Genomic DNA, 15,132 nt, shown 5'->3' with positions numbered 1-15,132 from the left:
GTCTTGTATTTGAGACAACAAATACATTCCAACCAGTTCACAAGTTTCCGCCCCGTCGAAGCTGCTGCCCATGGTTACATCAAATTTACTACTACCTTTTTTCTACCGTGGGTTTCCATTGTGGTACAAAAGTGATTCCTTCGCCTGGTATATAATGTCTCTGTCCTGCTCGGATATCACTGTGTGTTTAGCGGCAAAATCAATGACTTTGGATAGTAACTCTTTTTTGGAGAGTCATCCCCACCAAACCGGAAATCGGAAAGATAAGTACAAAAAAAAATCCTCGAAAACATGAACGAAAGTAGTGGGACACCTGGCCATTAAACCAACAGGAGCTTTTATGACATCTCATTCTAAATCCATAGGCATTAATATGGAGTTGCCCCCCCCCCCCCTTTGCCGCTATAACAGCTTCCACTCTTCTGGGAAGGCTTTCCACAAGCTTTTGGAGTGTGTCTGTGGGAATTTTTGCCCGTTCATCCAGAAGAGCATTTGTGAGGTCAGGTACTGATGTTGGACGAGAAGACCTGGCTCGCAATCTCCGTTCTAGTCCATCCCAAAGCTGTTCGATGGGGTTGAGGTCAGGGCTCTGTGCGGGCCAGTCAAGTCCTTCCACACCAAACTCACCCAACCATGTCTTAATGGACCTTGCTTTGTGCACTGGGACAGTCATGCTGGAACAGAAAAGGGCCCTCCCCAAACTGTTCCCACAAAGTTGGAAGCATAGAATTGTCCAAAATGTCTTGGTATGCTGAAGCATTAAGATTTCCCTTCACTGGAACTAAGGGGCCTAGCCCAAACCCTGAAAAGCAACCCCATACCATTATCCCTCCTCCACCAAACTTTACAGTTGGCACATTGCAGTCAGGCAGGTAACGTTCTCCTGGCATCCGCCAAACCCAGACTTGTCCATCAGACTGCCAGACAGAGAAGTGTGATTCGTCACTCCACAGAACACGTTTCCAGTGCTCCAGAGTCCAGTGGCAGCGTGCTTTACACCACTCCACCCCACGCTTGGCATTGTGCTTGGTGGTGTAAGGCTTGCATGCAGCTGCTCGGCTATGAAAGCCCATTCCATGAAGCTCCTGGCACACAGTTTTTGTGCTGGTGTTAATGCCAGAGGAAGTTCGGAACTGTGCAGTTATTGAGTCAACAGAGCGTTGGCGACTTTTACGCACTATGTGCCTCAGCACTCGTTGACCCCGGTGTGTGACTTTACGTGGTCTGCCACTTCGTGGCTGAGTTGCTGTTGTTCCTAAACGCTTCCACTTTTCAACAATACCACTTACAGTTGACCGTGGAATATTTAGCAGGGAAGACATTTCACGAACTGACTTATTGCAAAGGTGGTATCCTATGACGGTACCACTCTTGAATTCACTGAGCTCTTCAGAACGACCCATTCTTTCACAAATGTTTGTAAATGCAGGCTCAAGCGGTCCGCGATGGTGTAGCGGTCTAAGCATCGGCTTTGTGTCGATACAGTTGCCCACTGGGGACCGGGGTTCGCGCCTCGGTCTCGTCAGAGCCGACTATGGCCGGACTCGATGAAGCAGCAATAATTGGCAGCGCTGTCTTCGGGAGGGGGCGGAGTCGGCTTGTGTTCGTCACATGAATGCGTCTCTGTGTTTGCGGGAAAAAGCAGTGGTTCGGCCTGGAGTCGCCTTGTCACAGAAGTGGCGAGGCGTCTCCTTCCAGACTGCCTGCCGGAGAGATGCAGTTGGCGAACGCATGCAGTACGAGGGTGGGTGTTTGAACTAAAATAGGGATCGATTGGCCAGTAGATTGGGAGAAATCAGAAATAAATGAAAAAAATAAATATTTATGTATGCTCAATAATCCAGGTAAGGAAATCACCGATTTGGGAAATAGTTCTGTCACCATCTTACAATGCTGTAATTGCAACTATTCCCCAATCCTCTGTGAATAGTACACATGGCCATTGTAACTCTAGTTAATGGTCACACAAATTTGCATATGAAACTAAGGTAACACTTTAGTATGGGGAACGTAGTCACCATTAATTAGATGCTTATTAGCATGCAAATTAGCAACATATTGGCTCTTAATTGGTCATTATTACGTACTCATTAATGCCTTATTCTGCATGGCCTTATTATACAACCAGTAAGCCATTAACTATGAGTTTTCCCTCTATAACCTCAGAATTATTGCTTATTAGTAGTACCATCTCAATATGCTTTGCTTAGTATGGCCTTTATAAGGTGGTAGTACCACAAGAAGAGTTATTCTCCCTTACTAACACTTAATGAATATGCTCTGTTCTTACATAACAAAACACAACACTACAAGTGTTCATAGTGTTAAATTACTCTAAATTAAGTTTTTGTTACTTAGAATATGTTCCCCATACTAAAGTGACATCTTGATCATTACTAATTCACTAGTAATTAAGTTTTTTTATGTTCCCCATACTAAAGTGTTACCGAACCTGATCATTATGCACCTGTGCTGTATAAGGGTGGGAATACCTGCAATTAGTTGAGACTAACGAGGTCACTTGTATGAGTGATGAAACCTTTCTCTGAATAAATATTTTGTCCGGGTGAACTGATTCAACTTTCGTTGAGTTCCTTATCTGAATTACTGAGCATGCATAAAGACATGATGCAGCTCCATGAGATCAGGGATGACACACCGGATCATTTTCACCTGACAGTGAGGAGTTTCACCAGGGGGACGTAGCGCGTGGGAGGATCACGCTATTCCCCCCAGTTCCCCCTCCCCCCCCGAACAGGCGCCCCGACCGACCAGAGGAGGCGCTAGTGCAGCGACCAGGACACATACCCACATCCGGCTTGCCACCCGCAGACACGGCCAGTTGTGTCTGTAGGGACGCCCGACCAAGCCGGAAGTGACGCGGGGATTCGAACGCCCTGTATAATTCACTGGTATTTGCCTATAATTTAGGCATGGCTGCAGCACCTGTGGGGTCGATGACACCACAAAGATTTGGAGAACTTGTCCCGTGACCCATCAGTATGAGAACTGGGGGCTATATCTTCAGTGAGAGTAAAGCGCTTGTTTGCATTAAATTAAGCCAAATTAAACCTTTGCACCCGCGAAGCATTTGAAGAAGAAGGAGTATTTAATTTGTTACATCAAAGCACAGGCACCAATTTCGGGGAGATGGGTGCAGGGATATGTACCCCTCAATATTTAAAACGCTTGTGTTTGCCCCTCCCCCCCTCCCCACCAATAAAAAAACATGAAAGAAACAGAGGACTTTTATTTCGAAAAACCCAAAATCATGTTACTCATAGATGCAGCAATGCCCCAACAGGAGCGTGTTGTTTTTCTGCAGCACTGCCCCCCCCTCCTCCTCCCAAAGGATGAATATGAATTATGAGTGCATACAAACGCTGAATCTTTTGTGGCAAACCGTATTTATCCATCCCCCCCCCCCCAACACACTCGGTGTTGTGGTCTCAGTCAGCAGCGGTCTCCTCCCCTCCTCTGGCACCGTGCTCACACAGGCAGGCTGATAACTGGAAGGCAATTTGTCTGACATATCATCATGTATGAGGCTCTGACCATGTACGAGCTACACCTACTATGCTGTGGATCAGGTGAGGGACACCATTATGGAGGGGGGGGTGAAACCATGGTGTCTTATGATGTTAAGCCTCTCTTCATATGTGTTCCTGTTGATGAAGCAGTGGAGGTGGGTCCATATGAAATTACAAAACGACACCACCCTTAGCAATAGGACGAGCCTTAACAATGTCCAAATGCGCCTGCTCCTGAAGCTGTGTCTTCAGTGCACGTACTTCACAGACAGGGGGCAGTACTATAGGCAGAGGCATGGGTGTGCGATGCATTCCCCAGTCTCACCTGTAGGGGCCAACTTGTAGGTGGACGAAGTGGGAAAGAGGCTCTGATGTCCGATCCAGGGACACCAGCTCGCCATCGGTTCAGATTTGTGGACGACGCCTGGGTTAAAATTAAACCTCAGGATGGGGGTCCGCGGTGGTGTAGCGGTCTAAGCATCGGCTTTGTGTCGATGCAGTTGCCCCCTGGGGACCGGGGTTCGCGCCCCAGTCTTGTCAGATCCGACTATGGCTGGACTCGATGAAGCAGCAATTATTGGCAGCGCTGTCCTCGGGAGGGGGGCGGAGTCGGCTTGTGTTCGTCACATGAATGTGTGTGTGTGGGGGGAAAAGCAGCGGTTCGGCCTGGAGATGCCTTGTCACGGAAGTCACGTCACGGAAGTGACGTGACGAGGCGATTCCTTCGACGCTGCCGGCCGGAGAGATGCAGTTGGCGAACGCAAGCAGTACGAGGTTGGGTGTTTGAATTAAAATAGGGATCGATTGGCCACTAAATTGGGAAAAAAGGGAAAAATTAGTGTGCTGACTCCTGTTATTAGTATTTTGAAACTATAGTGCCACCTACTGGCGGAAGGGTTATTGCTCCTGCAAGGAAGTGATGCGGTGCCAGCCCATGTTGTCATAACGTCATTTCCTGTCAGTATGAGTTCGCCTGAAAACAGACAACTAGAGTAGATCTATCAGTAAGTCTGGTGTTATTTCGTGTTTAAGTTAGAAATGAATGTGTGTTATGGGAAAAGTTAAGTCATGGGTTTCTATGAGTGTTTAACGTTACGTCGGTTGTTGTGTGTGTGTGTGTGTTAGCTATGTACCGTTAGCCTAGCCTCGTGCATGGTAGCCTGACGTCACTTGCTGACAGCTGTGCATCACATTCATTGTTCTGTTTAGTGTGCTCTGTAGTTTACCTACCATATACTTACCCAACATTATTTGAAACTGGAAGGAAGTTCTCTATTAATAGAGCTATAGTTTATTGTTACATAGGAAAAGTTTGTTATGTTGAAATTTGGATTGCACTTACCTTTGTGAATGTTGATCCTGGTGAGGGTACCTGTAAAAGAAACAGGTTAATTGAGGTCACAATTGTTTAATATTCTTATTTTAATGTGTTTCAGTTTTACAAAATTGCAACGAGTGATTAAACTACTCCAGTGGAAAGCTTTGTCCGTCGTTCGTGTTAGCTATCTGTCTAGGCACTGCACAGAACTCATGTGCCGAGGACAGAATAGTAAAATGATAACCACCCAGCGGGAGAAGACTGCAAAATAACTGTAATCAGCACTCTGCATTCCATCACGTAATGCTGTGAAGATGAGCCACCTTGAGCAGCAACGGTGCAGCAACGGTGAACGCCAGTCTCAACTGCAGACGGAGCCCCTGAACCCCAACAACGACGACATCCTGTCTCACCCGCACACGGAATCTGGGGCCCTCAGCAACAAAAACGACGAACGCCAGGCTCACCTACAGATGGACTCCGGGGCCCGCAGCAACAACAAGGAATGCCTCTCTCAACCACAGCTGGCATCTCAGGTTCCGGGCAACGCTAGTGAACTTCCACCAGACCTGCAGGCGGGGTTTCCTCCCTCAGAAGCAACTCGTAGGTCAACTCAAGCCTCAACTACTGATGAACGTCCATCTCAGATGAGCCTGCATACAAGGTCTCGAGCCTCAGTCTCCAGCTCTTGCAAATCCTCTTCAACGTCACAGTCATACCACAGTGCTGCTGCCACAAGGGCTAAAGCCAAAGCAGAGGCAGCTAAGATAAAGGTATCCTATGCAGAGAAGGAGGCAGCAATGATGACGTAAAAGGCAAAGATCGAAGCAGATCTTCATGTTTTAAGGCAGCAGAAGGAAGCCACAGCAGCATTAAAAGAGGCAGCTGTTTATGAAGAGGCAGCCGCAGCTGAGTTTTGGGTAAAAGACTCTCATGGTGAGTTACAAGACTTAACACAAGATGGCCCATTCCAACGCACCAGAGACTATATAAACACTCAGTCGTTTGAACAAAATGCTCAACAGGAGCTTTACAATGTTATGTCGTTGCAGCCAGTCGTGCAGGGTAAAATATTAAAAGCCCCGCCCCCACCACTTATTGACAGTGTTGTTAATACAATGCAAAACATTTGTGAAGGCATAGTCGATCATAAACCCAGAGAAGATGAGCGCAACCTAGCTCTTGCTGCCTCAAATGTACTTGTCACAAAGCAGGAATATATAGATTCAGCTCAGCCCACCTCTGTACAGGTTCAGTATAAACAATACTTACCTGCAGCTCAGCCTCTTCCTGATAGAAGCCAGTACAATAAGTATGTACCCTCAGCTCAGCCCGAGATTACCTCTGTACAGGTGCAGCATCAAAAATACTTACCTGTGGTTCAGCGTGCCCCTGTTCAGATCCAATGTGGCAAGCACCTGCCTGCCTCTCAGCTTCCTCCTGATCAGGGCCAGCATAGCAAGTTCTTACTCACATCTCAGTACCCTCCTGTCCAGGCCCACTATGGTGAACACTCACCTGCAGCTCAGCATAGGTCTGTTCAGACCCTGGATAAATACTCACCTGTGCCCCAAACTCCTGACCTTGCACAGTATTTTATAAGGAAAGAGATGGTGAGCTCTGGGCTCCTCACCTTTGATGATCGTCCAGAGAATTTCTGGGCATGGAAATCATCTTTCCTGTCAGCCACAAAGCACCTGAATCTGAATGACCAGGAAGAGCTCAATCTCCTCGTCAAGTGGCTCGGGCCCGAGTCATCAGCCCAAGCCAAGAGAATAAAGTCAGTGCATGTAACAAACCCAAGAGCAGGAGTTTTAATGATATGGGAGCGATTAGAAGAGGCTTATGGGAGCCCAGAGGTAATAGAAGATGCTCTACTAAAGAGATTAGAGTCTTTCCCAGCCATCTCTAACAAAGACATTCTCCAGCTCAGAGAACTAGGAAACTTGTTAAGAGAGCTAGATGCAGCCAAATCAGGGGGACTTCTACCAGGGCTCGCCTATCTCGACACAACAAGGGGTGTCATCCCAATAGTCGAAAAGCTCCCTGTCTTTTTGAGGGAACGCTGGATCAGTCAGGGATCTAAGTATAAGGAAGACAATCATGTTCCCTTCCCTTTAGCTTTTTTGTGGACTTCGTCTGCTCGCAGGCTAAAGCTAGAAACGACCCCAGTTTTGCATTAAGTCTTTCTACTACTGCAAACTATGCTCAGAGAGAAAGAGCATCGAAATGGGCCAGCAAAACAGCTGTGTCAGTTAGGAAAACAGAGGTCACAGCCTCTGCTACAGGCTCACAAAATAGCAAGGTTTCAGTCAGGGATGAGCCAAACAAGCAATGCCCGTTACATAAAAAACCACATCCGCTGTCAAAATGCCATGGTTTCCGATGGAAACACATCGATGAAAGGAAAACATACTTAAAAGAGAACTCTATCTGCTTTCGCTGTTGTGACAGCACCAAACACATAGCAAAAGATTGCCAGGCAACGCTTCAATGTAAAGAATGTGAAAGCGACAAACACATTTCAGCAATGCATCCTGGTCCGGCCCCTTGGTCAATTAGTAAGCAGACCGAACAGACATCTGAGGATGAGTATAGTGGGGAGGGTGAAGAAGCTGCATCCCCTGTAGTCACTTCCATTTGCACTGAAATATGTGGTGGAGACACTAAACCCAGATCTTGTTCTAAAATCTGCTTAATCAAAGTATACCATGCCGATCGTCCGAACAAATCCCGCAGAGTTTATGCAGTGATTGATGACCAAAGCAACCGGTCCCTGGTGAAATCGGAATTCTTTGATCTCCTAGACATTAAAGGTAATGCATCCCCTTACACCCTGAAAACATGCTTAGGTACAGTTGACACAGCAGGGAGGAAGGCTAGCAATGTTGTTATACAATCACTCAACCAAGGTTACCCTCCCTACGCTGTTAGAATGCAACAACTTACCTGACGACAGATCAGAGATACCAACACCTGAGTTTGCTCACTATTTCCCTCACCTCGGCCCTGTAGCTGGTAAGATCCCTCCTCTTGACACCAGCGCTCCTATCGTCCTCCTGCTAGGTAGAGACATTTTGAGCTTGCATAAGGTACGTGAACAGCTAAATGGGCCGCACAACGCTCCTTTTGCCCAACGCCTTGACCTTGGCTGGGTCATAGTTGGGGAGCTGTGTTTAGATGGTGCACACAAGACTGAGAGAGTCAACGTCTACAAAACACATGTCCTTCAAAATGGACGCTCTTCCTTTCTTAAGCCGTGCACCAACATTATCCACGTCAAGGAGAGACTTGATACTCCAGCCAAGCAAAGCCTTCTAACTCATCCTCACACTCAGGAGGTTTTTCCAGAGCCAAGACTGGATGATCTAGGTGAACATGTATTCCAGAAAACGCCTGATGATGACAAACCAGCCCTGTCAGTAGATGATAACAACTTTCTCAGAATCATGGAAAACGAAGTGTACCTGGACAATGAAAACCATTGGGTAGCACCGCTGCCTTTTCGTTCACCTCGCAAGCCTCTTCCGAATAATAATCCCAGCGGCTTACCTCTCTCCAACGCTCGTTTAGAAGGAGACCTGAAATGAAAGGCCATTTCTTTGACTTTATGCAGAAGGTCATTGACAACCACCAGGCAGAGCGAGTTCCTTCCCTGCAGCCAGAGCAAGAGTGTTGGTACTTACCTACCTTTGGTGTTTACCACCCCCAGAAACCAGGTAAAATAAGAGTGGTTTTCGATTCCAGCGCTGAATATATGGGAACGTACTTGAACAACATGCTTCTCAGCGGACCCAACCTCAACAACACTCTTGTGGGAGTCCTACTGAGGTTCAGAAGAGAACAGATTGTCGTCACCGCCGATGTAGAACAGATGTTCTTTGGCTTTAAAGTCAGGGAGGGCCATCGCAATTTCCTCCGTTTCCTGTGGCACCGAGACAATGATCCAGAGATCAAAAGCTACTTGCAAGACCAGGGGTGCACATGGACATTTAATGTTCCCCATTCCTCGCACATGGGAGGTGCATGGGAAAGATTGATAGGTGTGGCCAGACGCACCCTGGATGCTCTGCTGGTGAAGGATGGAGCTATTAGATTCACCCATGAAGTCCTAACTACCTTAATGGCCGAAGTTATGGCCACCATGAACTCCAGACCTCTGGTTCCGATCTCATATGATGCAGAGATACCCAAAAGGCTCTCTCCTGCCGCTCTTCTAACACAGAAGGTGAAAGGAACACCCACTCCTCCGGGCGACTTTGAATTGGATCACTTGTGCAAAGTACAGTGGCGCCAGGTCCAGGGTTTAGCAGACTCCTTCTGGAAAAGGTGGAAACAGGAGTACTTGACAATTCTTCAGTTGCGCAGAAAGTGGACCAAGGAAATGCCTAACCTACAAGAGGGTGATGTTATTCTGATGAAGGACATTCACTCCAAACGTAACGAGTGGCCCCTTGGACTTATAGTTAAGTCCTTTCCCAGCTCTGACAGTAAGGTACGTAAGGTCTCAGTGAAGATTGTTAGCCAAGGGATAGTAAAGGAGTACCTTAGGCCGATCAGTGATGTGGTTTTACTCATACGAAAAGAAAAGGTGTAAACGTGTTATTTAGATACCAAGTGGGGAGTGTGCTGACTCCTGTCATTTCTTTTATTAGTATTTTGAAACTATAGTGCCACCTACTGGCGGAAGGGTTATTGCTCCTGCAAGGAAGTGATGCGGTGCCAGCCCATGTTGTCATAACGGCATTTCCTTTCTGTATGAGTTCGCCTGAAAACAGAAAACCAACGTTAATGGATGTGCTCTACAGTTGTTTTTGTGTCCCGTAGAGTAGATCTATCAGTAAGTATGGTGTTATTGCATGTTTAAGTTAGAAATGAATGTGTATTATGGGAAAAGTTAAGTCATGGGTTTCTATGAGTGTTTAACGTTATGTCGGTTGTGTGTGTGTGTGTGTGTTAGCTATATACCGTTAGCCTAGCCTCGTGCATGGTGGCCTGACGTTACTTGCTGATAGCTGTGCATCACATTCATTGTTCTGTTTAGTGTGCTCTGTAGTGTACCTACCATATACTTACCCAACATTATTTGAAACTGGAAGGAAGTTCTCTATTAATAGAGCTGTAGTTTATTGTTACATAGGACAAGTTTGTTATGTTGAAATTTGGATTGTACTTACCTTTGTGAATGTTGATCCTGGTGAGGGTACCTGTAAAAGAAACATGTTAATTGAGGTCACAATTGTTTAATATTCTTATTTTAATGTGTTCACATTGTGCTTTGTGTGTTTCAGTTTTACAAAATTGCAACGAGTGATTAAACTACTCCAGTGGAAAGCTTTGTCCCTCGTTCGTGTTAGCTATCTGTCTAGGCACTGCACAGAACTCATGTGCCGAGGACAGAATAATCAGGAATACATTTATAAAAAAAAACAAATTAAATCTCAGGATGTCTTCCGGTGTGGGAAGATGGCGGCATGAATACGCATTTGCAGCAGATTCACCCAGTACCGGTGTGGGAAGATGGCGATGCGATTTCATGTTTGCGGCGGCCTCACCCAGTACCATCCATGCAGTGTCTTTGTCCACGTCTGCGTCTAAGTTTTGTCTTCATTTCATGGCTGGGAGAGCTTGGTCTGCTGCCTCCTGTGGGCCCAGGGACCATGACCTTGCCCGCAGTTGCGCCCAAGGAGGTAACACCGAGGGCGGTTTGGCGGTGGCCTCACTTGGCGTTGACTGTGGTGTTTTTGGTGTCGTGAGAAGTGCGGGGAGGTGTGTCGAGGGTGTGTGGCTGGGAGAGCTTGGTCTGCTTCATCCGGTGGGCCCAGGGATCACGGCCCCTGACTGGAGCTGCACCTGAGGAGGAAACATCGAGAGCAGTCTGACATGACGCGGAAGTGGGGCAGGCTAAGCTAACTGCTAGCCCATGCAGACCGGCGGTTCCAACAGTCATCCTTGTTGGTGCTCGTTCCCTTGGACGGTGATTTTTGTTTAGTTTGGATGTGTGTGTTAGTTTGGATATGTGTGTTGTTGGATGTGTCTTTGTGTTGTACTGCTGTGGGCTGAGGGAACAGCATTTCGTTTCGTTTCATGTGCGCAAGTACATGAAATGAAACAACAGTGTTCCCGATTTCCTGATTCCTGATTTCACCGACCACATTAACTCTGTGGACACCACATCAAGTCCACCAGGGAGGATGTGGACCATGACAGGTCAGCCTTCTTACACTGTGAAACTGCAACTGGTGATGGGGGACGTTTGATTGTTGATGTTTACCGTAAACCAACACATACTGATCAGTACTTGGGGTTTGACTCTTATCATCCACTGGAGCACAAACTAGGAGTCATCAGGATGCTGGACCACCGAGCTGACAACGTCCCCACCCACACAGCGGCCGGGGAAGGGGAGAGATCCCACATTAAACAGGCCCTGATTAAGTGTGATCAATCTAACTGGGCGTTTGTCGAAGCCAGGAAGACGCCCAAACAGTGCACCAGCCGACCGAAGAGAGGAGAAGGACAACAGCTGCCTAAGTGTAAACCAGTGGTGATTCTGTATTTGGCGGGAGTGTCGGAACAGTTGAGATGTGTATTTTTTCAAAACACTCGTCTCAGTTGCTTTCAAACCCCAAAACACGCTGCACCAGAAATTAGTCCACCCTAAGGATCAGGTCCCACCGGCACAAACAGAGCAATATAGTGTAGCTGTTAAGTGTCAGGAGGATTGTCGTAACTTGTACATCGGGGAAATTAAACAGATGCTGGCCAAGAGGATGACGCAACACAGGAGAGCTAACACATCAGACCAGGACTCCGCAGTCCACACCATCTACACAGTCTACACCATCTACACAGTCCACACCATCTCCACAGTCTACAGCATCTACACAGTCTACACCATCTACGCAGTCCACACCATCTACACAGTCTACACCATCTACACAGTTCACACCATCTACACAGTCCACAACATCTACACAGTCTACACCATCTACACAGTTCACACCATCTACACAGTTCACACCATCTACACAGTTCACACCATCTACACAGTTCACACCATCTACACAGTCTACACCATCTACAGTCTACACCATCTACACAGTCTACTCCAGTGGTTCTCAACCTTTTTGGGGTCCTGGACCCCCTGCATATTTTTGATCTACCCTGGGGACCCCTCCACCTGATCTTGGGGGAGGGGGGTTGCAATTTGATAGAAACAGTAGAAACTGCATTTTAAATTGCATTATAGCTTTTATTCACTCTTTGGGAAAAAATAAGAGCTTTCAGTTGTAACTTAGATATAGTTAACAAAACAGAATTCTTATGCAGTAACTTTCAGATATATGTAACAAAACAGAATATGTATTCAGTAACTTTCAGATATATGTAACAAAACAGAATTCTTATGCAGTAATTTTCAGATATAAGTAACAAAACAGAATATGTATTCAGTAACTTTCAGATATATGTAACGAAACAGAATATGTATTCAGTAACTTTCAGATATATGTAACAAAACAGAATATGTATTCAGTAACTTTCAGATATATGTAACAAAACAGAATATGTATTCAGTAACTTTCAGATATATGTAACAACAGAATATGTATTCAGTAACTTTTAACAATGCAAACGGGAGCGAGATCTCTTATTAAAATACAATAGATTACACTTGTGAAACAGATGTAATTAGAGAAAAAAGTCCTGTTACCCTTTATAGTTTAGGTAGATAAAGGTCTCAGTCACATTTGAGTAAAATAATCCTATTTCTATAAATGTCATAGCATCTTTTTTTAAAGATATTTTATTTTCACGGACCCCTTGCAATTACACCACGGACCACTAGGGGTCCGCGGACCCCCGGTTGAGAAACACAGTCTACACCATCTATACAGTCCACACCATCTACACAGTCTACACCATCTATACAGTCTACACCATCTATACAGTCCACACCATCTACACAGTCCACACCATCTACAGGCCAGTGGCCACTCTTTCAGAGATGAGGAGGTGCACATCCTTGATGGGGAGGAACGCTGGTTTGAAGGTGGAGTCAAAGAGGCCATCTATGTGAAGAAGGAACAACCATCCCTGAACTGGGGGGGGGGGGGCTAAGAGTACATCTGTCGCCATCTTACAATGCTGTGAGTGTAACTATTCCCCAATCCTCTGTGAATAGTGCACATGGCCACTGTAACTCTAGTTAATGGTCACAGTAATTTGCATATGAAACTGGTCATTGGTTTGGGTCGTTATGCCACTGTATTGTTTATAAGGGTGGGGAAACCTGCACTCAGGTGAGACTGAAGAGATGATGATGAAACATTCCTCATAATAGCAGTTGTGTCCAGTTGAACTATTTTAACTTTCTATGGTTTCAATTCATGCCATACCAAGACAGAAAACGAGAGACAGTATTGAAAAACAATTCAGACACACGAAACAGTACGTTGATCTAAAGAACAATTCTCTTTCATCTTTTTGTGGGGGTAGTGTTTACTTACAGAGAGCCCCATCCCGGCACACATACACCTACCCTCATCTTCATCCATACACCAGTGTTTGGGGGGTAAAGTGGCAGAGAGAAACCGGTGAATTTCTGAGTTGAGAGTTATTATGATTTCTGGCTATGATGAGGAGAGTTGGACAATGCTGCAGTTTAACCCAGACTGTGCCCCGAATGACTGTCTTTCACCGTGTGGATGTAGATTTAAAGGTTTCTAGAAAGCTTTTCCCAGACTGGCTTAATATCTGTCAGCAACTGCCCGTGCTGAATAATAATTTGAGAATTGGAGTTAAAGCCTCTCTCCGGTGAGCTGGAGGGGCTGAATTAGTTATCCGTTAAACATCCACAGAACTCTTAAGTATCTGGACTTTGATAATGGATGTGTTTGGCTCTGTATGCATCACTTATGTCCTCCTCATATAATGCCTAGGAGGTTAAGTTAACAATTTTTTAAAAATGGAGCAGCCTTTTCATTTTAAGCGTTCATTTCCCTCTCCATGGTTCATCATCCTGTCTCATACCATCCTGGTGCATGCTGGATTACCCGTTTTCACAGGATTCCGTTTTTCCACTTTACTAGGGCCGTAGGTGACATTGTCATTACATAGACTGACGAGAGAGTGAAACAAACCTCATCCTCTTCACTGACTGTATTCGCTGTGAACCAAGGTGTGCCTGGAAGACTCCCGAGCCCCATTCCTCAAGGCTCCCTGCAGCTCCAGGCTCCTGTGCTGAGGACTACCCTGTGTTTTACACGAGGAACTAAAAAGATATTAACTGAAGTGATCTTGGTTTTTTAGCCCTCCAGTAGGGGATGCGAGCTGGCTTTAGACCATTGTGAGGTGGGTTTGTTTTACCCTAAAGATGTGTGGTTGTGACAGTATTCCTGCTAAATTGTTGTATATATTTTGCTTCCACCGACTGAGAACAAAATTACATTAATGAATTAGATTTGCAAATTCTGAAGTTTAAAAGTGCCGTTTTTTATTTAAAAAGATCAAAATAATCTGATTCAGAATTAAAGTTCTTCCTTAGGCAATGGATAGACACTAAAGTAAACTGTAGTCGAGTTAATAAACATTTGTGATCCTGACACAGTCAAGTGATGGTTTTGAAGGGGATCCTTTCAGATGGATTAAAGACTAACTTGACAGGCCTTATAAAATGCTTTTATTATCATTTTTAAAAGTATCTCAGGGCGTCTATAACACTTTAATACAAGCACTAAAGGGGTTTTATGCTTCGTTAAATGAAAAAGCTTTAACAGGCATTTTGAGTTTCCACTGGTAGCCTCCTATAGTCAAATGGAGCAGCTGCAGCCTGTGTCTTCTGAAGACTTCATATGGTTTCTGGTTTTCAGTTTTTATAAGTCCATATTAGTCCATGTTTCTAGACATGGGATGTCACATCCAAAACCACTTTTTGACCCCCCCCCTTTTTTTTCTACCCAGTTGTACCCGGCCAATTACCCCACTCTTCCCGAGCCGTCCCGGTCGCTGATCCAACCCCTCTGCCGATCCGGGGAGGGCTGCAGACTACCACATGCCTCTTCCGATACATGTGGAGTCGCCAGCCGCTTCTTTTCACCAGACAGTGAGGCGTTCCACCAGGGGGACGTAGCACGTGGGAGGGTTACGCTATTCCCCCCAGTTCCCCCTCCCCCCCGAACAGGCGTCCCGACCGACCAGAGGAGGCGCTAGTGCAGCGACCAGGACACATACCTACATCCGGCTTCCCACCCGCAAACACGACCAATTGTGTCTGTAGGGACG

Source organism: Lampris incognitus, chromosome 16 (assembly GCF_029633865.1).
Source record: "Lampris incognitus isolate fLamInc1 chromosome 16, fLamInc1.hap2, whole genome shotgun sequence".
NCBI lineage: Eukaryota > Metazoa > Chordata > Actinopteri > Lampriformes > Lampridae > Lampris > Lampris incognitus.
This window is presented reverse-complemented; position numbering follows the sequence as displayed.